The following is a 23,412-nucleotide window of genomic DNA, read 5'->3' as shown; positions in this document are numbered from 1 at the left end:
TTTTTTTTTTCCCCTCAAGTGTCCTTGCAGCTTGTGCTACTGATGACCCCACAAGAGGTACCATATATAGTGGTTGTACATGACTGGCATAATAGGGTCAATTAACTGTACTTGATTTTTTTCTCTTGGATTTTAACAAAAGCAAGACATATCTCACTTTAAATCTTTCCCTCTGATTTCTTCTTGTTAGTTCTGGGCTTTTTTGTTTTGTTCTGTGTATGTATGTACCCTGTCCTGATTAGGGTGCTGCTGACTAGCCAAGTTGCGAGCTGGGAGTGCTGAATGCAAAACAAAACTATTAACGTAGTTCAGTGATGTGCAAATGCCTTTGCTGTTATTCTGCTGAATCCAAACTATCTGTAAGTATAACCATTTGGCATGTTAGCTGTGTACTTTGCAGTGCTCTGGGCTTTTGGAGAAATTGATTGGATTGGCTTCAGTGCAAGGCCAGCGATGTTTTTTTGGGCGATTGTTTGAATCCTTGCTGGAACTATCAAGATCTTCAAGAACCTGTGTATTAATATGAATGCTGAGAAATGTGAAAGAAGAACCAGAAGATTACAGATATCTGCCGATTAAAAGCTAAAATATGATTTGAAACTTCAAATATTAGCTTGGATTAAGGATTTTAAAATATACTTTTTTTTAAACAAGCAATAATTTCCCCTTAAACTTCTAAATCTAGTTTGTTTGTCAGGTTCTACTCTGGCCAAAACTGGATGAGGTTTTTAATCATAACTGCTATTTCAGTACTGGCAGAAGTTCAGGTGTTGGCATATGCTATGTTGTCCCTGCTTGAACCGTGACCCTACCAAGGCATTGTATCTCAGCATGGACTGCGTCAAAGTTTGTCCATTCCTGTGACTTGCTGGTCTGGCTATTCTAAATATAAAATTGAAACTTATGCTTGTAACTTTCCTAATTCTTTTAAAGCAGGAAACAGCTATTTTGAACAAATCCATTCAGTGGTATTCTTTTTTTTTTTTTTTTGCTTTTTTTTTTTACCCCCCGGCAGTGATATGTTTGCATGCTTTGTGTTAGTACATCCTTAATGCTTTGACACTTTACAAAATTTATCAGCTGGAAATTGTGAGACAAGTGGATGTGGTTTATTACTAAGCTGTGATAACTGCTTCTTACATCCCTGCTTCTTACTTTCTAGCTTCAACAGTATGTGGTTGATGCTCTGAATGAATGTCTCTTGGGTTGTACTTGTTTCTTCCTCAATCACATGGAAGGGATTTACTGCTTATCTCAATATGTTTCTGAAATGTTTGCTCTGATAAGAGAGGGGATAAGAAAAAGAGAGATGTTTGCTCTGATAAGGAGGGGATAAGAAAGTAGAGTCCAATTACAGGCACTTGTATATTCTAGGCTAATTACACAATGGTTTCGTGACAGTTAACCACTTGACTCAAGGGGAATAATGCTGTAAAGCTGATTATGATAAAAATGTGGCGTTTAATAAAGAATTGTGGAAGATAAGAAACAATGGAACCAATGTAGTATCTTGTCCTTTGATTTTTGTCTTTGCTTTTCAGTGCAGAGTTGGAGGTGATAAATGTTATGTTTACAGTGGATTTCTGAACAACTCGAATGAATTGGATCATATTTTCATATATGTAAGAGCTTGCTCTCTTTTGGACTAAAAGGGTGCAGAAAGCACTGTATGTGGGCTCAGAAGAGTATCATGTCTATTGTGTGCCCACACACACATGCGCATATATATATGGTGGTTGAATTGCAGTGATTTCAGTAGATGTGAACACAAGAGTGAGTCATGTTTGTCTAGAGTCTGCTGTGATGTTTGAGAAGTTTAAGATGTTGGAGGATCATGGCATGTAAGATGATAGAAATTTTATGACTCTGAGGAGTCAGAACATACGAAAACCAAAATTAATTCTATTAGATTTCTAAAGCAGTTCTTGTCTGTTCAGCATATGAAGCTGGAGAAAAATAAAACTAAGTGAAGAATGGTTTTATCAGCTCTAGTCTCATATAAAATATATATAAAAAAATAGAGGCAACGGGTTGCTGGTAAAAAGTAGATACTGTGAAATAACCAACATAGTCATGTTGGAATAATTTGTGTGCTATTCTAGAAGAATTATATTAATAATTATGTTAAAATATATGTTAGTTGCTAAGTTACTTTTGAGAAGATTTAATCTGAAATCAAACTTGGATTGTCTGAGATAAATTTCTGTCATAATAGGCGATGCCAAATCCTGAAGTGTTTAGGTGAAGTACAGAATCTGAAAGTAAACCATTGACCCTTAAAGTGGAAATGTATTTTTGTTTTGTTATTATGGGAAATCAGGATATGAATGTTTCTGAGTTGCTATATCCATATGACTGGAAATACAGGTGATATGAGGTTATTTGCTGTATGAGGAATAATTAATCTTGTTTTTCACATGATCTGTGTGTAGGCTTTTTGCAGGGCTAGTTCTTTCCACCTATATTACTCACATTACAGGGGCACAGGTTTCTAGAAACAGGTTTTCTGTGTTGATGTGGTATGGTATTGCAAACTTAACTGTGTGTTCTGAAGATGCTGGTACACTTTCACAGCTCTTTGCTTTTCACTAGCTGTTGTACTCAAGTCCCCTGTTCCTGTGTTAGAAGAAATGGAATTACTGATTGCTTTGACTGGCCAGTAGCAGTATTAACAGGCTCATGCTGTTACGGATATTTAATGAGGAATCAAATAGTGGCTGATAACACTAAAATCACTACTTTGATTTTATAAGCATTAATATTCAGTGTTAAATGTCAAAGGAAAAATAGTGAAGCCTTTTTTATTTTTATTTTAAAATTCTTGATGGGGAGAAGATTTCTGGGTGTGCACTTTTGACTGCATGATGATAATGTGTGCTAAACATCTGGATTCTTACTTTACTTCTTTTTGCCCCCAGTATCAGTTTGTTTCAGCATGTATTTTTTAAAAATACCTGCAGGTAAGGAATGAAGAGTACAACGTACTTGCTCTGAGTTTGTTATGGTATGTTCTTTGTCCTAGAAATTAATAGATGCTGACCTGTTTTCATGAAATCAAATACTGTGGGTATGTAGCTACTTCTGGTGAGACAGATTTTTAAAAATGGAAATAGGAAGAAATATACTTTTCTTATTGTGTGCATCTCAGCAAGTTTGTATCTTCTGTAATTGGGCAAATTGTAAGATGTTACTGAGTTTGACTCTGCCTTATAAAAGCATGTCTGTTCCTGTTTTTCACAATGCAAGCCAAGATAGGAAGTTTAGCAGGCAATCTCTAAGCTGGCAGAATGCCATCTTTGTAGAGAAAACCCCTTTAGATAACAAGTGATGAGCAGAACACTCTTTTTATTGAGGCTATGTAAGTTCAATGTATAGGAAATGAAAGTTAGAGATAACTGATTAATACCTTCTTCCTTGTAACCTTTAAAGTAGCCATCACACTGAAAACTCTGCTGTGTTAATGTACGGAGAAACAGTCCTGATATGGTGTTTGTTTTTATCTGGTGTACACTTACAGGAGTAAACCATCTGTGACTTTTCATGCTAGCTGGTAACACTCTGTCTTAGAAGATACACAGGGAATTTGTGCAGCTGTATCTTAGCTTAAAAGTTCAAACATGTTAAGTCATGAAGTTCCTGTCTTAAAAAGAAAAAATAAATTGAAACTGGAAATGTTGTGAGCCGTGTTCTCATATACACTCATCTAATAAATATGTGACATGTTATTTTATTTGAGTCACTTAAAGGCAGAGACAAACCTTTGTTTTAATATGTTTAATTGGTTTCTTTTATTTTAATGTTTTTTGTTGTTTTTTTTGTAGTCCTCAGTGTTAGATGTTTTGTGTGTGTGTTTTGAATATGTAACACATACACAGTAATTGACTAGACATTGTTTTATATAGGAAAAAGCATTATAGAAACAGAGTTAAGAGGGATGCTAGTGAAGATGAGTGGTGAGCCAGGAAGACACTTACATTGCTTATTTGGCTCTTAAGGAGAGAGATCTAAAGGAAGGAAATACCAGATTCCGCTGTCCTGCCTTAGCAAAAAACCGGTGTTGTTGTACAGAGATATCAGACAGTGTCTTTGTGTAAAGAATTATTTCCTGAAGACAGTCTTATAAATCATAAAGGTTTGTAGCATTGTTTTGTTTCTTTGCTTTAAGGTACACAGAGGAGTTGTGTAGCTTTCCTGCTGTGTCCTTTGGGATGTGCCTGGCCTTGCTTGGGTGTTGAAATCAGGGACCTTACTGTCCAGGACAGCTGCCATCTGCCTGCTCTTGCCCAGTGCCATTCCTTCCACAGCAGCTAGGTCCTGTCTTCTCTGTACTCCTCGTTTTGACTTCTGTTGAGGGTGTTCCTCTGTAACCATTCCAGACACGTAATTTATTAGTTTATTGAAATATAATATTTAAATGTCTGTGCTTTATAAGAGATCATCCTGTCTGAAGTATTGCTTATTTCTAGCTTATAACTGATCGTTTCCGATTGTGCAAGCCTACTGTGCTGATCACTGTGACTCCAGTTCCATGGGATGGCCAGCTATTTTCCTAGTATTAATCAGCTTCGTTAAATAGAATGTTTTACTGAGTTATTGAAATTAATAAGATGACTGAAATGCTTAGTGCTGATTAGAGATGAAGTTTTTTGTGGTTTTAGAATGCTTTTCATTGGGATAGGGATAAAGTTGTCTCTCTTTAATGAGTACTTAATTAATTTGAAACCACTTCATCTTCATTGTTGCTGAGATTATCTTTAAACACTGTGGTATAACAACAGTAACATAAATAGGAAACAGTAAGTTAAGTCTTGTTTCTTGCTTAAAGGGATTTTTGACTTATATTGAAAAGCGAATTATGTTCTTTATATGAAAGGTTTTACTAAACATCTTCATCTCATATTGCTTGTTGATGTTTTCCCTTTTTAAGGATTTAGACTAACTTACTAGGAATTTTAATGTAGGAGGATAGGCTCTGGCAAGTGTGCAAAGCCATGATTCTTCTTTTTATCCCAGTAACTTTATTGCTTTGTTTTCTTGCCATATGCAAATTAAGTTTTAATCAGTTAATATAGCTTTTCATGCACAATCCAACAATATTTTTATGGTGTTCTGCTTTTATGAAAAGCGAACCTTTTTATCTTAGACAACTGTTTCTCTTTAAAGATAATATCCTTTAACATAAACAAAACTCCTAGATTGCATTTCTTCTCCAACAATTTGTGGGTTTCACACTTGTGCTAGTGGCTGAAGTCAGTCTCCTATTTCCCCATGGTTCCCCTTCTGATGTATATCACTTTCGTTGGGTCACTTACATATAATAGATTGCTTACCTCACAATCCATTGCTTTGAAATATATCCATGTAAATTATTGATTTTATCTGTGGGTATGCACACAATAAATATTGTATGCCGATTTTTATAAATGATAATTTATTATTGAATAATTTATTTTGAAAATGTAATTGCCCTATGAGGTGGTCCCTGACTGTCATGTTTGTGGCCCCAAGTAGAGGACAAAAAGGGAGATCTTTAATAATGAAAAGCTGTAATGAGAACTGCTCTGTTAACCCCTGGGCGAACCTGGACCAACAAGGCATAATGTTTCCACCTTAGAACAAAACAGTGGGTGATGAATGGAAGGGAGTGCCCAGGAGCAGTGAAACAAGTCTTTCTTGTGTTGTAAACAACTGTGTGTGTGCTAGGTTTTTTTTTAAGGCATCAGCAAATTAGTGTAGGGAGTGATAGGAGAACAGTGAAGGGTTTTGCAGATGCTAACATGCAGCTTTTCTTAAGAGGGATTGAGTGGGAGGAAGGCCTGATAAATTAGTAGCAGTGGCTGGTTGCAAAGGCAGGTTGGAGGTAAAACTGGCAGTTGGCTTTGGGAAGAAGAGAAAGTAGGCCATGTAGGGGGCTTGAAAGTTTGTTTTTGTTTGTTTGTTTTGGTTTTAATTTTTATCTTTTAAAGCAGAGCTAAAACTTTCCAAAAGGGGTGGAAATGGTGTCACAGTGAAAAAGATGTTCTATGAAAATGCTTATCTCAATAAAAAGAACAGGCCACAACTGTGGCCTGTTGGTTAGGGATGTTGCAGTAATTACGCATCCTTTGTGTTTCACCTCTCAAACACGTTTTGCATAGATGGATATGAAGGAGCAGGCTTTAGAAAATGTGTGTGGGAAGATAATTTGTACATTAGATAAAAGGTCTGGAGTTTCAGCTGTTTTGTATATTTTGGCATGAGAGACTTGCCTGCACATAGTGTTTTTCACTCTGATGTCTGTCCATGGCCTTAATCTGCAAGAGCCTCCAGCACACTAAAATACTGAGTGACTTTGACAACTACCCTGTTTGTGGAAAGCCTATGTTGCACATTATTCTCACCTGTTGTGGAAAGGTAGTAGAGATGGCAGGGGAAAGGGTGCCTTAGAAAAGTGGCTGCTGAGGTAAGAAGTTACTCACAGCTGCATTCTGAAAGAGAAACATCCTTATCCCTTAAAAAACCCAAAACCTACAAAAGATTTTTAAAATATAAAGAATACCAGTGCTTTTAGACAATTATGCCTCCAGGAATTGCAGATCTCTAGGAAATTGTTTAATTTCTCAGGGAATTTTCCCAAGAGGTGAAAGGCTAATTATTTTACAAAGCATCTCTGGGTAAACTTTCCGATGTTTTCAATGTGGATTCAACTATGGGCCTTTGTAATTTAGTAGTATTCATGTTTATACACTTTTTTCTCTTTGCCTTTTCTTTTAAAAACCTTTCCTATTGTATGTAAAAAAATATGAAAATTGAAAGCAAGAAATTATGTTGATATAATCTGCATGAAGAAAAAGGTAAACCTGTTTAAACTGATGTTTTCTTTAGAATTAAAATGTATTGTGGTATAAGCTTGTGTGCCTTTGTTATTACAGCTGGGTCAGTTTAAGCTTGTTTCTGGCCTTGGGTTCCCTTCTTCCCTTTAACCTTTCTGTGCCTCAGAGCTTGCTCAGCCCATGGGAAGTCTGGTACAGAGGAGGGAGGACAACACTGGCAGTGTTTGGATATGTGTTCTGAGCATTTCTAGATGTCTCAGCTGTCCCCAGTTCTCAATATACTTAGAAGGAGATGAGCTTCAATATGGTTTGCTAAATGCTAATGTTTTGGGGTTTTTTTCCTTTTTTTTTTTTTTTTTTTCCTGTTACTTTTCAAGAGGAAGGAAATGTTGTACCCTTCTGTTGGTGCTCCTTCAGCTCGTGAAGTGTTGGACTATTGATGACTGTGAGCAGTGCTTAGAAAAGTTTTAAACTACTAAGCAGTTGCTATGTCTAGCCATTTGGCTGGTGAGTTTAGCTTTTTCAAAATCCAAAATGAAAAGCTTGTCTTGATGTCTGGAAAGGAGCATCTTCTACAGCTTCTAAATAATACGCTGAGAGCTGCAACAGACTTAAAATGAAGGTTCATAATGTACAACAAGTTTTATTGTAAATAATGGCGGAATGTAAGATATATATTTCAGGCACATTACAGGTGAAGAAGCTGTCCCGTCATAACCTACCTAGCAGCTGAGAGACGTGCAACTAGTGCTCAGGTCTTCTGTAAAAGAGTACAAAAGAGTCATTGCTTGTATTTTTCCCCTGTGCTAAGGAAGGCTTTTTTGCAATGCATTTACAGTCTGAGGACTACTAGCTGGGGAAATAATGTAGATCAAACACAGAGCATGCAGTCATCCTTGTCCTTAGGCCATTGGTTTGTCATGGTTTTGGTGAACAGCTGCTTTTTGTAATCAGATCTCAGTAAATTGTAATTTGTGACTGGCACACTGAGAATGGATTAGTTTAAATGTCTTGATGGTGATGTGGTTAATCCCATGAGCTGATTCCTAGTACTTTATCATTCCTGCAGGCTTAATTTTGTTTTTTGGAGGATGGAGGAGGATTTTTTTGGTGCTTGGCACAGAGATTGTGGCCCTTCCTGTGTCTCTCTTTGCAATATTTGCTTCTTGCAATTAACTGAAAGTGTTATCTGTTCTGCCTAACACCTTGAACGCTGCCCTATTTTTGGTTATTGCTTTTTCTGTTGTCCCTCCATTCTTATCTTCAGTTTCCAGATTGTTCCGAGTCATGGCTGCTGCTTTCATATTTTTCCACTTTTCTTTGAAGATGTGCTGTTTATAAACATCAGTATTAATAGTAGGATCCATACTATTGAGTTCTGCACAAGTTCTGATTTGCCCAGCCCAGGAACAGAAACTTTAGCGAAGGTAGCTGTCCTGTGGGGCGACTTGACTTGAAATGCTTCTGAGATACTGAACTCTTCAGCATCCTGATTACATCCCAGGCCAGGATGAAGCAGTGTCTCTGGAGACACCTCCTATGGTAGAAGCCAAAATCACAATGCATTGTGTGGATGCCTGGATTTTAGAAAACTAAGGCTCTCTAAAATCTTGCTTTGGGACTCTTGCTGCTATGTGTTATTTTAATGTATACTACAACATTTTATTCTTAAAAGAAACACATTTGTGGGTGTGAATGCTAACTAATTACATGAGATGCTTGTAACTAGGGATGAAAGAGTTATTGCGATTTTCTAGTGACTGATTTTTCCCCACTGTTTTATGCTAAAACATTTTAAGACTTTATATAATGCTTTGCATTATTATGATAATTGATACTATCATCGCTCTATATTTTATATACATACATGTGTATATATATGTATATGAATGTTAGAATGCTTGAATTTTAAGGGTGATGGGAGATGGTGCTGGAAATAATACCTTTACATTTCTTTCTCTGTTTCAGTGCAATTTACCTATACAAGTACACATCATAAAATAAAATTAAATGATTGTTTCTTGTGTTTAGGATTGGTTGTGGTGGTTTTACTTCTGCTTTCTTTTGCTTGCCTGCTCTTTAGTATTAAACTTGATGTTCTAGAAAATGGGAAAACAGTGCAACAAAAAGGGACGCTGGCGTCCATAGAAATAATGATATATATTGTCTCTTTTTGTAGCTGGGAGTGACTGAGTTTTCTTAGGACTTTAGTGACAGTTTAGCAAAAATAAATGTTGGCAAGCTTAAGGGATGATTTTCACTGAGTTGCAGCTTTCTCTTATCTTTTAAACATATTCCTCCTTTTGGTTCAGTTTGATAATCCATGACAAGGAAGTGGCTCTTGGAGGTGTTTTGCGGACCAGGTTAGGGTATTTTTAATGAAAAATCAGGAGGGAACTCAAAACTTACCATCTGCAGTATGAGGTACTAGCATTTTAAATTAGTTTTTGGTTTGAACATCTGCTGGAGAAAACTTCGCCTTGTGGCAGATGATATATTCAAAAATAATTTTAGAAGAGTTGCCATGATATTTGAAGTTTAATTTGACCAACCTTGCTATTCAGAAAAATTTTTGAGAACTCCAGGTGACAACTTACTTTTGTTTTTGTTGCTCTTTGAAATGAGAGCTTAAGATGATGATCCAAGATAAGTAATGAAGAATTACATTGTAAAATTAGATCATTAAAAGAGTGCAATAAAACACTGAAAAACCTTTTAAGAGTCGGCCATGAATTGAGTTTTTACTAGAATAATTGTGTTTGGGAGGTGATTTATTGGGAGTGATGTTGCGTTAGGCTTCAGAGATGCTGATTTGCTACTTCTATCACGTCTGAAGTTCAAGAAGTCCAATACCTACAATACTATGCATTTCAAACCAGATTCATTCCCACTGTGAGTCTTTGAGCATAAGTATTAGGTCTTCTGTGGAAGGGGAAGAATATCCAGTGTTTCAGTAAATATAAAGGATTTTGCATCTTGGTTGGTTTTCTTAAAGATCAAGCCTAATTTTTGCCTTGTGAACAAGACTTTACCTACATCTTCATATAAGTCTGCCTTGGCTAAGTCTGGAACCCCATTCTGATCAGTAGGGAAGGAATGAAATGATGTAAGTTGTCTGAACAGAGCAAATTGTAAAAATCCATCCAGAGCTGTTCTTACGTGCCAGATAGTTCTTCCCAATTCTTTGTCTCATGTCCCTTTTGTTTCAGAGGGCCTTACTGCGTTTTGTAATATATAAATAGACCCATTTTATGAAACAGATGGTTTAAAAATAGGACTGTCTGAGAAGAAAGACAGAGCAGATGAATGCTTTTCTGCTGTAGGAGAAAATTATTGGAAATGTTGGATTCATTAAAAATCCACTTCCCTCACTATCTCTCCCAGTATTTTAAGGGAGAGCTTTGTCTCCTGCACCATACCAAGTGTCTTGCTTTCTGATTGTTTGTCAGCATTTCTTGTGAGATGGAGAACTGCCTTCCTCATTAGTCCTTTCGGAGTAATTATAGGTATTGAAAGATTGAAGCTGGAGTTGACTGGATTCCAGTCTTGTTTGTTTGGTGTTTTGTGGAGACCAGTGGGAATGCTTATAGTGACCTGAATGGAATTCTTACCACAGTTGCTACTCTCCATCTCTCCTTGTTCCTTTGCCATCGAGGGGACAGCTCTGGCATCCTTAACTAATTTGTTTTTTTCTAAGGAGGTGGACCACACATCGGAAGTAGTGTGTCTGTAAAAATAAATAGAAAGAAAACAAAAACTACTCCTCTTGGTTATGCTGGTGTGAATTAAGATGATATTCCTTCTAAGGCAATTTCTGTGCAGTGCCTTCTAATAAAGGGGTGGGAAACTTAGATTGTTTTTCTGCCTTTTCCCATCTTTTCTTTTCTTTGAATCACAGACGCAGAGAGGCAAGTAAAAGATCATTAATAAAACTCTGGCATAATCTGTTTAATGGAAAACAAGCTAATGCAGAATGGGAGAAGATGCCTGAAGAAATAGACTGTGTTCCTGTGCAGTATCTAACATACACAACAGTACTAGGTGGGCAACTAACTTGGTTTTTTATACAAGTTTCCCCACAAGATTTCCACTATGTGCTTTTGGGAATTAGAAGAGAAGTGCTGTTGAGCAGAATATTTGCTTTTATTAACATTACATTCTGTTGTACAGATGAGATGCCTGGAAAATGAGCTTATTAATTTTGCCATAATGCTGTCAAAAGACTTTCACATTTCTAAAGGTGTCACTCCGTAGGCTATAGAGGAAATATTTTGATGACTGTAACTTTCTTCTTTAGCTTTCACTTACTAACTTCAGCTTTTCTTGAGAAAGCTGTTTTTAATTTACAAACTTAAGGCAAATCTCTGAACCTGAAAAAACAATAAATGTATTGAATCCCAGTAATATATCCTCTGTTAGAAACTGTAGTAAATTCTAGCATATTTAAAAAAAAAAACAGGAGGGGGGGGAACTATAGTGCACATGACCTACCCATCAAATTTTTAAGTAACCAGTTGTCTGTAATGACTCTTCTAATTTACGGATGTTTCAAGAGATACAGAAATGAAACATGAATTGGGACATTGTCAGGGAACAGCAAATAGCACTCTCTTGTTGCAGTTTTAAGCATGTAAGTATGTGTAAACAAGAACAAGATACTTGGTGCTGAGTTTATTAACCTCCCGCTTCATGATTTGCCTTATCCTTTCCATTTCAATATTAGTTTTGATTTCCTTCAGTTATTGAATCAGGATTTTCTCCTCGCTGCCTTAATGCATGCCTCCCAAATGGGATCTGCTTTTGCATGTATAGGCTATGAGGTACTTTCCCATTAATGTTATATATAAAAATGAGGTGTTTTTTGATGACCCAATATAAAAGATGATGATCTTTATGCTCTGTAAAAAAGGAAGGCAGCCTGTATACCTAAAACTAGTGTGTCAAGAAGTGTTTATTGCTGTCTTTCATTGTTAGTATTTTTCTGAGCAGCCATTTAGTGGATAGGGGATAGGGAAACAGATCCACAGGAGTATAGCTTCTGCTTTGTGTTTTATGCCTATAAGCTCCATTCTAACCACTCTGAGATATATCACCAGCTTGCCATAAGAAGATGTACATAAAAATAGAGCGCTTGTATTTATTTTCCCTGCTCTGTTTGGTCTCTGCTTCCGGAACTGGCCAACTCTGTGTCCCCAGCCATGCTGACTGCCTGATTGTCTCTTTGCTCTACCTACTTTGAGACTTTAAGCACGAAGTATGAGGCCCATAGGTCTCCCATGGGGAAGAGCATGTTCCAATAAGGGAATAGAGAAACCTTTCTCCTTTCCCCCCCAGTATTTCACAGTAGTAGTAGTATGTAAAAGAGCATGAAAGGTCTCTTTATGGAAGTTGGTGGTGAAAAATTTCTTCCAAATATTGCTGAATCTGAACCATGTCCTTAAGAGGATTTTGGGGGGAATAAGGAAGGAATGTGACGTAAGTTAAAGTTGTATGAAGAAAATTTTTAGTATTTGGAGCCTGATTTTGAGTAACTGGGATGGGGTGTATATAGTTTCTCAAAGACCAAGTTCTCCAGATGCAACAAAGTTAAGTCTGACTTGAATCTTGACTGTTAGAGGAACTCATTACTCACTAGAGGAACCATCTGAAGGTATCTGCATAGAAATGTGTGGGTACAAACAAAAGGGGGGGTGGCAGGGGGAGAAACTTGAAATGTTCTGAAAATGCAGCTGCATCTGATTTGGAGCTATAGCCAATATTTATATGCACATTTAAGGCACAGCATCAGTGAGGCAGACATTTGAAGTGGTCTGGGAGTTTAAATATGCTTTCACATTTCCTGATTTTTCACATTTTTGTCCTGTTTCATCTCATCTGCAATAATAATAATAAAATACTACAATTATTTGCAAAATTATATGTATTTTTTACCCTATTACTTTAATGTTATTATGTTTAAATCCCATTTTAATATTGTTTTTATCTAGGATAATTTAGTATACCCTTCTGTGTGGTCTAATTTTCATTTACAGTGTCTATGTATCAATACTGCCTCCAGAATAATGTAATGTGAGAGCTAACTTAATTTGTTTTGAAAATATTCAGACCTTGGGATAGAAAGTTAGAGAATAAGTTAAGAAGTGGGATGGGTAAAAGCACTGGCAAGTGCAGCAAGGGCACCAAGTGTTTATATTTAGTCAGTGGTAGAGTTTGAACCTTATCTTAGACAAAGTGTGATTATCTCACACATTTATCTCAGTGCATGTTTCTCTTTGCTTTGTTGCATTGTTCCAAGTTCTCTTACCTTTAAAGGAGAATGAGAACTTTGGAACATAGCAACTTTTCCAGCAGTCTTGTTTGTACTTCTGAAGGGAGTTCCAGTCCTAACATCAGGATTTCCATATCAAGTCTGGGTGTATCTTAGTTCTTTCCTTTCCTTGTTTGTGCTATTTATTTCCTGCACTTGTTCTAGGAAAATTTTAGGGATTTTCTCTGGTGCAGAAGTTCTAAATCAAATGTCTTTTTCTTCTTATATAATTATAAATTATCAGAAACAGCAGAATCATAGAAGTGCTTGCAGACAGGACATGGCATCCTCCCACCCTGTCCTAGCAAGCAAAATCTTCTGTGTCACAACTCAGGTTGTTGAATGTTTCTAAAGGCATTTATAATAGGAGTTTCCTGTTTATTGGGCAGTTTGCTGCAGTTAGTTCTGTATGTATTACTGACTCATTCTATTAAGTTGTGAATTAACATCTACATTTTAAGTTTTTCTTGGTGAATTGTCAAAGAAAATGAGAACCAATACCAGATACTGAATTTAATACTGTGTTTTAATAAAGGCCCCTCAGGGTAGCGGGCTTGATGTCTCTGCACACTTTTCTGGGTAAATTCTCCCCAACTGCCTGAGTGAAAAAACTCCAGATTTTCCCCAGCACCAGCTACCAAAACTGTTTGCTCTCTTATATATTATGTTTTCACATGAAATAGGTATCTCAAGCAGATTTGAAATACAGAAGCAAAATCAGATCCAGGTATTCTTTTTTTCTGCTGCCTGAGGTGAACATGTAGGATGTCAGTGTGGCAAGTGCAGAATCATGTACTTCATGCTCTATTTAGCGGTTTACCCTCAAAAAAAAAAAAAGTCAACATAATATGCCACTTGAAATTAAGTATACACTCTGTGAAGATCGGAGATACTGGAGGAGGGCAAGGAGGGCTGAGACAGGTAGTTAGCAGTGGGCATAATGCAGAGCAATTCTGGAATCTGGTGCCTGCTTTGTTATCTAAGTCTAGTGCACAGCAGGCTACAGTAGATATTTGCTTTTAATAACAGTTTATGATGAACTAAGTGTTGTAATGAAATTCTTGACAGGGATCCTACTTGTACATTAAATTCTTCTGCTTCCTTAATTTTGTTAGTACTGAACACAAGGAAAAAAAAAAAAAAATCTGTTGAGGAGCAGCTTGGAAATTAATATGTGTGTCCTTTCTGGGATGATGTCCAGGACTAAAGTGTTTACCTCTGTATCTTTGCTTTGCCTGAGGCATCTATGTTTGTTTCAGGACTGGGAGCAGCCAGGGAGATGGGAGTGTGCATGCATGTTGGGTGGCAAAGGGAAGGATAAGATGCTAGAAGAATGCCAAAGCACTGAATGCTTTCACTGCTATTGGGATAATCATTTGGCCCTGGGTAAGAATATTTCAGATGAGCCTTGGAATATGTTCAGATCACAACCACTGTATTATTACTATCTTTACGGCTACCTAGGAAAAAAACCTTCCACAGCTGGATGTTTTTCTCCTTCATGCTGAAGAGTAGAATAGCTAAGAAGCTTGCTGGGGAAAGAGGGGAGCATCTATCTGTTTGCAATTTACAGTACCACATAGACGGTGCTGTGTGTTCTGGCTCTGATGATGGATATGTTAAGTTTTGTCTTTCTCTCATGCATGCTGAGATGGAAGAAGGGAAAGCATCCATCACTGAAGGGGAACAATCTAAGCCAAAATAAAACCGAGGCAGAATATGAAAGCACTGTAATTAAAAATGCCTTGTTAATTCTCTCTCTTATTCTTATAGCATAAATAATTTCAGTACATTTGGCCTGTACATTAGTACATCCTGGAACCTAAATTGTCTTAAGCCTGTTGATATGTTGCACTACCTGTATCCTACAAACACACACACAGACACACACACACAGAGCTGAAGAACGCTCCCCCCCCCATTTGGAAAATTGGATGCGTTTTTTTCCCTGATACATCACAATTGAAATTAATAGACTTACCCAGGATTTAATATGGTCTCCTAGCTTTAAAATGCAGTGGATATGATTTCTTTAAATTATTTTGGACCATTTACACTAACAAAGTGGATAAGCCAGCTTGTGGAATAAACTGACATGAGTGAAAACTGGCACAGTTGTTAAACACTGTACATTGTAATGGCATTTTGTAAGGTATTATTACTTCAGCTGCACAGATATGGGAGCCTGCTGCATATTAGCAGACACTTTCCTCATAACCTCAAGCTATATGCACCGCGTTATTTTCCTCTTCAGACTATCTTCTTGGATTCTCCCAGACTACATATCACTTCTTTTTTTTTTCTTTTTTTTTTTTTTTTCTCTGCAGCAGTGCACGCTGTAGGCAATAGTGAGTGTAATACTTTCTGCATTGTTAGGCAACAAGCATTATCAACAGCTGCAATATTCAGAATTAGTCTTTTCATTATTATTTGGCATCTGCAGTACCTACATGGATCTGTTCAGTCCTGTTTCTCCAGAAGGCAGCTGGGCGCTCTGACTGAGAGAATGCGACCATAAAGGTTTCCTGAAATTGTCACTGTACTCAGGAGTTCCACTCTTCATTGGAACTGCAGTTTTCACAGTGCAGTTCACCGAGCTATATAAATAAATGTGTTCTGCTTAAAGAAACTGGTATATCTTATAAGACATCTTCACATTTTATAATGGTGAAATGGGCACAGAGCAAGGTTCTTAAGGCTACACCACAGATAAATTGCTGAGCGAGAAATATAATCCAGGTCTCATAACCCCAAGCTTCATCCTTGGTCTGCTAGCAAGCAGGTGTCTCTGAATTAAGTATGATACAGAAAATATATCAGCTGGTGTCCTGCAGTACAGAAAATGTCTTTTACAATGGTAAATAAACCCCAGGGTTTTTGTGAGGGTTGTGGACTTTTTTTTTTTTTTTTTTTCTTTTCTATGAAAGGTGTCTGTCATTTAAGCTTCACTTGATTTTTAAAAAATAGGTTGAAAAGGTTTTGTGGCTTTTACAAAAGGCCAGATAAACCATAATATTTTATGATTACATATCTAAAGATGCTCTTTTGGTCAAGATTTATCTTCTGTGATACCCATCGTTTTGGTTTTATCTTTCTTAACTTACTTGCCTTCTTTGGAAAATAAAGTAGCCATATACTAGCTAATGAAAGAAAGGAAGTAACTGTGTGGTTTCATGCGGACTAAATGCATAGATCACAGGGTATACTGTTTTGCTAGTTTTTCCTACACTGGCATAGATATTGAATAACTTATATGGTGATCAATGAGATTTGAGATTTACATGCTAACATCAGTTTTAAGTGTGTGGCTTAAATTTGAGAATTGTATGTGACGTGAAATTGTCAGAATTCTAGAAGAGTTATAACATTTTATTCTTTGGGCTGTTGCTCTTATCAGGGTGGGTGGAGTGATGCTGAGACTACTTTTCTTACAGGTGAAAATTGTAGAAGAGGTAGAAGCAGTATGGTGTTGCATTTTTGGGAAGAAATGAGATTTCTCAAGAAGATTGTTGTGTGGTACGCTTCCTGCAATGCTAGTGCCTTCCCCTGCTCCCTCCCTGCCCCCCCCCCCCCCCCCCAAACAAAACCAAACCAAACCAAAACCCAACCCAACAACCAGCACAACATATCTGTGAGTTTCATCTTAAGGACACCAAAAAGTTCTAGAAAAATTGATTTTTTTTTTTTTTTTTGTCTTGTAGATGCACACACACACACACAAATCTTGGGTATATTATGCTACAGTGTTTAATAATTCTCTTCGTTGACTTTCATTATGAAGTTGATTTCTCTGATCATGAAACTCTCAGCCTGTCATGTTGTCAGTTCTAACACAACTTGGCTGAAAGGTGCTACTCTTGTCGGTATCCTAGAGCTAGAAAAGTTTGTCTGGATTATCAATCCCATGAACTTCAGGTTCAGGAAACCATATAAGAGTTTGGAGGCATGTAGACAGCAAACACTAGTGGCAACAGAGCACTTGAAATGTCTGTAGCCTTCAGTCAAAGACCAGAAAAGCACAAAGATAAATGGTGTCAAGCTCAATGATAATTATTTTCAGAAGTTTTGCTGTCAAACTCAAGGAGATCAGAGTTGTATCAGAACTGATTTATTTTACATAAAAATACTCATTTGTGTAACTTGCGGAAAGTTAGATAAATGCCATGTTTTCCTTGCTTTTTGAAGTCTTCATGAGAAACGTGACTTCAGTGGGAGCAAGATCACAATAATTTCTCCTTTATTACTGTTTTTCTCCTTCTCTACCATTTTAAGCTAAGTAATACTGTTTGTTCTGTCAGCAGTCTTAATAATGTATTATACTTTAAAAATTACTATTTGGGGAATCATGGTGGTTTTTGGCAAGAACTAAGTGCTGCTCTTGGACTATAAATCTGTGGTGGTTATTTAAAAGGTTAAATTTACACTAACATGTCTTGTCACTCTGACCTAGATGGAGTTAAAGCAAGTAAGGCAGGCAAATTCAGTGGCTTTAAATGAGCTATTATTAGTCAAATCCCTGCGAAACCAAATAAACCTTATGTCATTCTGTTTTACAATTTTCAACCAGAGAACTCTGGCTGACTGGTGACTTTACATGTTCTAATCTATGCTTTCCTGTCAGCAATATGTTTCCCATCCTGGCACTCCAGTCTCTACATTTGTTCTTATTTTGGCCTAGTGAAGAATAAAGTGATACTGTAAATAGTATTTTACTATTTAAGTGGCTGTGAGCGTGTCGTGGTCTGATTATGTTGGATTTACCATGCCTATGAAGTAAGCCTGACAAACTCGGGATGAGTCAGATCTATGGCTTACGTGATTTGCGCGTGGGAGTGTGTGTACGTGTGTGTGTACATCCATCGCTCTGCATGACTTGGAGCTTGTGTTCAGCAGGGCAGGAGCAATGCTGGAGCTTAAGGGAGTACTGGTACTGCTCCTTTTTTCTCTGCATATGATTTCTGAGTTGAACCAGTAACTGTATTTGTAAAGACCTGGATATTTCCCAGCCCAGCACATGAAGGAGTGTAGGAGCAGGTGTAGTGCTCCACACATAGAGCTGCTGCTCTGCAGTGTGTCTGCGGGTGTCTGCCTGTTTGGGATGCATTTGTGTGGGCTGGTTCCATGGTCTCAGACAGTGATGGCTGTGACAAGCTCAAGGACATTGTCAACCTTTTGTTCGTTCTGCTTTTTTCCTTAAAAACTCCTACATTTATTTTGTTTTGGTTTTACTTTACTCAATATTATGATTTGAAAAGTGTATAAATAAAATGCAGCTTTATAAGAAGGGTATTGCTATTTCTATCATGTTCCTTATGCCTAGATTTTGCTGAATAATTGCCATCTTTCCACATCCATTCTTTAGCCCAGCAAATAAGCTGGATCTAATAAGATCTTTCCTCATGTGATGACCTCTTCAGCATTAAAAGGGGAGGACAAGTAATAATATTAGCTAGCATACTTTATAAGGAGAAATGTTAGTTTTTGTAGGAGCACAAGGTTGCATATAGCGGCTGTTCTAAACATTCATCCTTGATTCATCCCTGAAAGTGGGATATATTTGCATAATGCAGGATTTTTTTAAAGAAGGGAAGAGGAGGGAGGCTATTGTATCTTTTTTTTTTTTCTTAATAATTTTTTTCCACTCTCCCTTTCAATTTTGGTACACTTACAGTTTTGACATGATTTTCTCTCCTGCTGCCAGAAAGCAACAAAAGATAAAAAAAAAACCAAAACACAACTGAAGTTGGGGGAAAAACCCCATCTCTCTGGTTCTTCTGAGGCTTCTACTTCACCACCACCAACATCAGCAGAAGTCACTTGAAGCAGCTTTCTTAACTCAGGTTGTGATGATCTCTGTGGAGCAGAAGCTAAGGCTGGCTGGGGGAGAGCTATGGAGCAGGTGTGGTCCTATCCCTCTCAGCGTCTTTTTTTTTTTTTTTGCCTTGCATGGTGAGCAGTGGTTGCCATTAGGTACTGTATAAAAATCCCAGGTGCCCGGGCAAGCTCTCAGCTGACTGGGTGAGGTGAGGCTGCTGCTGTGGCATGCTGCCTGAACAGTGCCGTACAGCTACAACAGAAGCGGGAAGTCTCAGCATGCAGACACGCCATGGTGTCTAGACAGGCTATGATTATTTCTTTGCTCAATTCAGTGTATAGCCAAATATCTTTCCAAATATACTAGACAGATGTGAAAGCAGTGCCCATATCTGTCTGACAGCGAAGGCTGTTAACGGCGTGTGCATTCTTCACACCCCCACCAGACTTAATCATACTGTTTGGTTGCACCGATGACTTCAGTACCATATTCTGACAGCAGTGGGAAATACCACTCCAAGAGTTCATCGTTAAATCTAGTGAAGATTTCTGGAAAACGTCCCCTAGTATGTATCTGTATATATTTTTATCCATTTGCAGAAGGTTCTTTTCCCCTGCTCATTTAAATTAACATGCTTCTGGGCAAATAAAATATGCCATGACTGAATTCCCCTCTTGTGTGCCTGTGTTTGTCACTGATTGGGAAAAGCAGCTATTTGGAAAGTGAGTTTGTGTCTTGGTTTGCCTGGCCATTTTTGTGAAAGTTTTTGGTTTAGATTGAAACTGATCATCAGTTTCAGAAGTTGTTTTGAAAGGAAGGGGTAGGAGACAGACGCAAGAGCACATCCACGGCAGCCTTTTTGCTTCAGCAAATGATGCTAAACCAAAGCAAAAGCAAACTAAAGCATATTACACGCCCCCCCCCCCAAAAAAAAAAAAAATATTTTTTTTTTGCAGGCAATTTGCTGATTTTGGTGGCTTAATTTACAATTTCCATAAGATTGGTTTGGTGTGGGCTGTGTAGGCTGGGTTAGCATAGCTTTAGCTTAACTAAATGAATACTCAGGCTAATTTCTGGTGTTATCCTAAGTCCAGCATATACTGTATTGTGCCCCATGAGAGTGCTGCCACAGTCACAGGAACAGCAGGGTTGCCATGTCAAAAGGTATAAGGGAAGCAAGACATGAATCTGTAGAAATCCAAGATTTACGAGTTTTTTCTCTGTGCGTGAGTCTTTTCCCTAAATCATTAAGGTGGGTTCAGACTCTTCTTTCTGGTTTCTATTCAGATTAGAGTAAAAATAAACTTGGTAAAGCTTTTATGTTGCTAAAATAGAATCTAAGATGTTTATGTAGAAATACAAATTGTGGAAGGAGTGGTTGAGGGGACGGTGGGTGTGTTGAAGTGCATAGAGAAAGCAGTAGTACTGTAAGGTTTGTTTAGAAGTATGGAGGTATACAGCTTTCTTTGTAATGTTTCAAAGGATAATAATTCAATTGCTCATTCTGGTGTAGTGAGTGCACACATACATCACTAGCACACTGCATCTTAGAGATGGGTTGCTTGTAGTTGTCTGTAGAACTTGCTGCATGGTAACAGCTGTAATTAATTACTTGACAGACTGAATGTCTCAGAGTACATGCATGGGTGGCGGGTAGTTGCGCTGAGGTACTCTCTGGTACACAGCAATATAAAAAGCAGAACTTGATCCTCCTCCAAGATTTAAATTTGTTCTTGCCTTTCTGAAAAGCAGGAGGCAAAGAAAAGGTGATGCAATGTCTTCTTGATATGAGCTTCACCTACCACCTTGGAGTATGAAATTCGTAGTGACCTTCCATCCTTTAGCTTCAATTGATCCCTATACCATGAAGAATGCTATCTAAAGCTCTTGGCAACTTCTACAGCAGAGTTTGACATCACTGAATTTCATGGAGGGGTGTGTATGTGTGCATATGATATAAATTCTTAATTTAGAAGAAAATATGTAAATGATAAAAGTCTGAAGTATTTGGTGACAGGGAGCAGGGGGTTTATGAGAAATTTTGACATGGTGAACATAAATCTAGATCTTCGTTGTCTAACCTGGAGAGTTCCTTTTGCTCATATGATGTTTCCTTGCCATAAAATGTTTTTATATAGTAGTGCTTATGCATTTGGCAAACTTCCTGAGACTTTCATAGGTCAGAAAAACACTGGAAAAAAAATGACAAGCACTTCCAGTCATCTAGTACAGGCACGTTATGGAAATGAGTATACAGGGTGAAATAACGGCTCCTTTTTGCCTCCTGTCTCTGATTAGGTTCAAGGGTGAACTGTTGATTGCTAGTGTATTTGTTCTGTGCCATAGACATTCTCAATCAAAGAAATGAATACTTAAATTGGATGGACTAGTATTTATTTATTTTTTTAACTTCTGAAGTGAAGTACCTTTTTGTTGAAGTGTTGAGAGCAGGAAACTGCTGTGTGATTCCTCTTGCTGTTTCCGGTAAAGACAGCACTCATTTGATTAGCAGTATCTTCTTTGATTCAAGAAAGAAAAAGCAAGATGATATTTTGAACGTTTATGTTGTCTTTTTTGTTCCTACAAAATAGGTTAATATCTTGAAGTTTTCATAATGATGCGTCTCTTTTTCTTAAAAATGTCTTTTGTATTGTTTTGAGACATCAGACGGTAACTTTGTTTTTCTCTTGAACTTGGTTTTATGGAAACATGAAAGAATACTGAAGTTTTGCCCGCCTGAATTTTGTCAGGGACTTCACTTGGGGACAGACTTCAGCTCAGTTTTTAAGCATGTTTGATTTTAGTGGTGGCTAGGGCACCAAGGGAGATTTTACAGTGAGGATTTTTCTCAAACTTCTATATCCCATGGATTTTTGTAAGTCTGTGACAAATACACTCCTATTTTCTGATTCTCATCCCAAGCTGCCAGTCATTTTAAAGAATGAGTTTTTTTCTGTCTCTTTCTGTTTGATACTTGTTCACACTGTGTGGTTCAGTGCCTTACATTTCTAATTTATTGTCTTGAGAGACAGATGTTTTATGACTGCTGTAAATGTCTGAGAACTGCTGATGAGCTGTCTCTTCAATACCTATTACTTGTTTTTTATGTTTCCTTATCTCCTAGGAGCCTACAAGCTAGACCCAGGACCCCACTGTGCTAGGCTCCGCACAAGTACTGAACTGAGACATTAGACGAACACAGAGGGATGGTGACTAAAAGGTAGGTAAAAGACTGTATTTTGTTCAGTGGGTAGATGGTGATGTCATGAAGAGATTCTAAGATGCTCTCTGGAAAAGGACTTGTGAGATGGCTTTGCAGACCATTACAGGTATTCTGCCTTTCTCTCCTCCCTAAACTAAGGAAATGCAAGAAATGGAAATGGGAGGGATGCAAGAAAAACAAGCTGCAATTCTCCTTTATTCTTCCCTCTCTTAAATTATGCTCAACTTCAAAAAGGGAAACTATGTAAAAATGAGGATGTTCATTTAAAGAAAAACTGAAAGGGCAACTGTAAGAGTAACACGTTCGTAGGTGGCAGAGACACTATTTCAGGATGCTGTTTTGGAGGCTCCACACAAATGCTTACCATCAGTCTAAAAATGACTTAGGAAAAGGAAGCCTTTATAGCAAAATGACAAGGTAGAGGAGACTATTAAAAGCAAGAAGACATCTTAAAAAAAGCTGTGGCTATGTTCAAAGAAGGAAATAGGACCAAAATATCCCCCTGTCAGGCTAAACATAAAATTAATACATGTCTTTTTCAACCACACCAGTAGCAGGAAGCCAGTTGAAGGATCTGTGTGGCCTGTGTATGATGTCATTACGAAATGAATGATCTGAGATAGTATCATGGCATAAAACTGAGTAATTCTGGTGTGTATGTGCTCACCACTGAAAAGCATAGGGTGGTTCCTGTTTTGGAACCCTTCTTATGGGAGGCTTACGAGATTCCCTTTCTCATCTGGATGCATCTGTAGGAAAGATGGTGGAACAAATTGCATGTTGCCAGTTTAACAGGTCCAGATGTAGCATACCCTAGTTTTCAAGGAATGGAAGAGTGAAACAGACCAGCTACAGACTGTGGCATGCAGCCTCATGCTTTTAAGTCTCTCAGCAGTTCAGAACTTGATGCCATGTTTTAGAAAACATTCATGTGGAATTGGGGAGTCTAGAAACCAATAGGCCTCTTGTTTAAATTGAGTGAATTAATTAAAAAATTAGATTAGTAATTGTTTTAAAAAGGGCGTTGTATAAATATGATGGAGATACAGAGGAAGATTTGATTTCTGTGAAGGAGAGCCTGATGGAGAGGAGATTTAGAAATACGTTAATATTAGCTTTCAACTACTTGAAGGGTGCTTACAAAGATGAAAGAGCCAATGTTCTTGGTAGTGACAAACCACATAATGGGGTTAACATCCACAGATGGCAGATTGAAATGTTCTGATTGGGCACTGCATGAAAATCTTTTTCACAA

General features: G+C 37.6%; 1 protein-coding gene across 6 annotated transcripts in view; it reads left to right on the top strand.

Annotated features, from left to right (window-relative positions):
* The window catches only part of SEMA5A (semaphorin 5A), a 353,942-nt gene that overhangs the window by 66,116 nt on the left and 264,414 nt on the right, over nucleotides 1-23,412 (top strand). For all 6 annotated transcript variants that reach the window (XM_080382048.1, XM_080382044.1, XM_080382047.1 and 3 more), the window contains exon 2: nucleotides 22,059-22,154. The gene's annotated coding sequence lies outside the window, so the exon portion shown is untranslated. The remainder of the gene's footprint in view (nucleotides 1-22,058; nucleotides 22,155-23,412) is intronic.

This window comes from Falco punctatus (genome assembly GCF_963210335.1).
Source record: "Falco punctatus genome assembly, chromosome: 3".
Classification (NCBI taxonomy): Eukaryota; Metazoa; Chordata; class Aves; order Falconiformes; family Falconidae; genus Falco; species Falco punctatus.
Note: the sequence above shows the minus strand (reverse complement) of the source record. Positions and strands in the feature narration are given on the sequence as shown.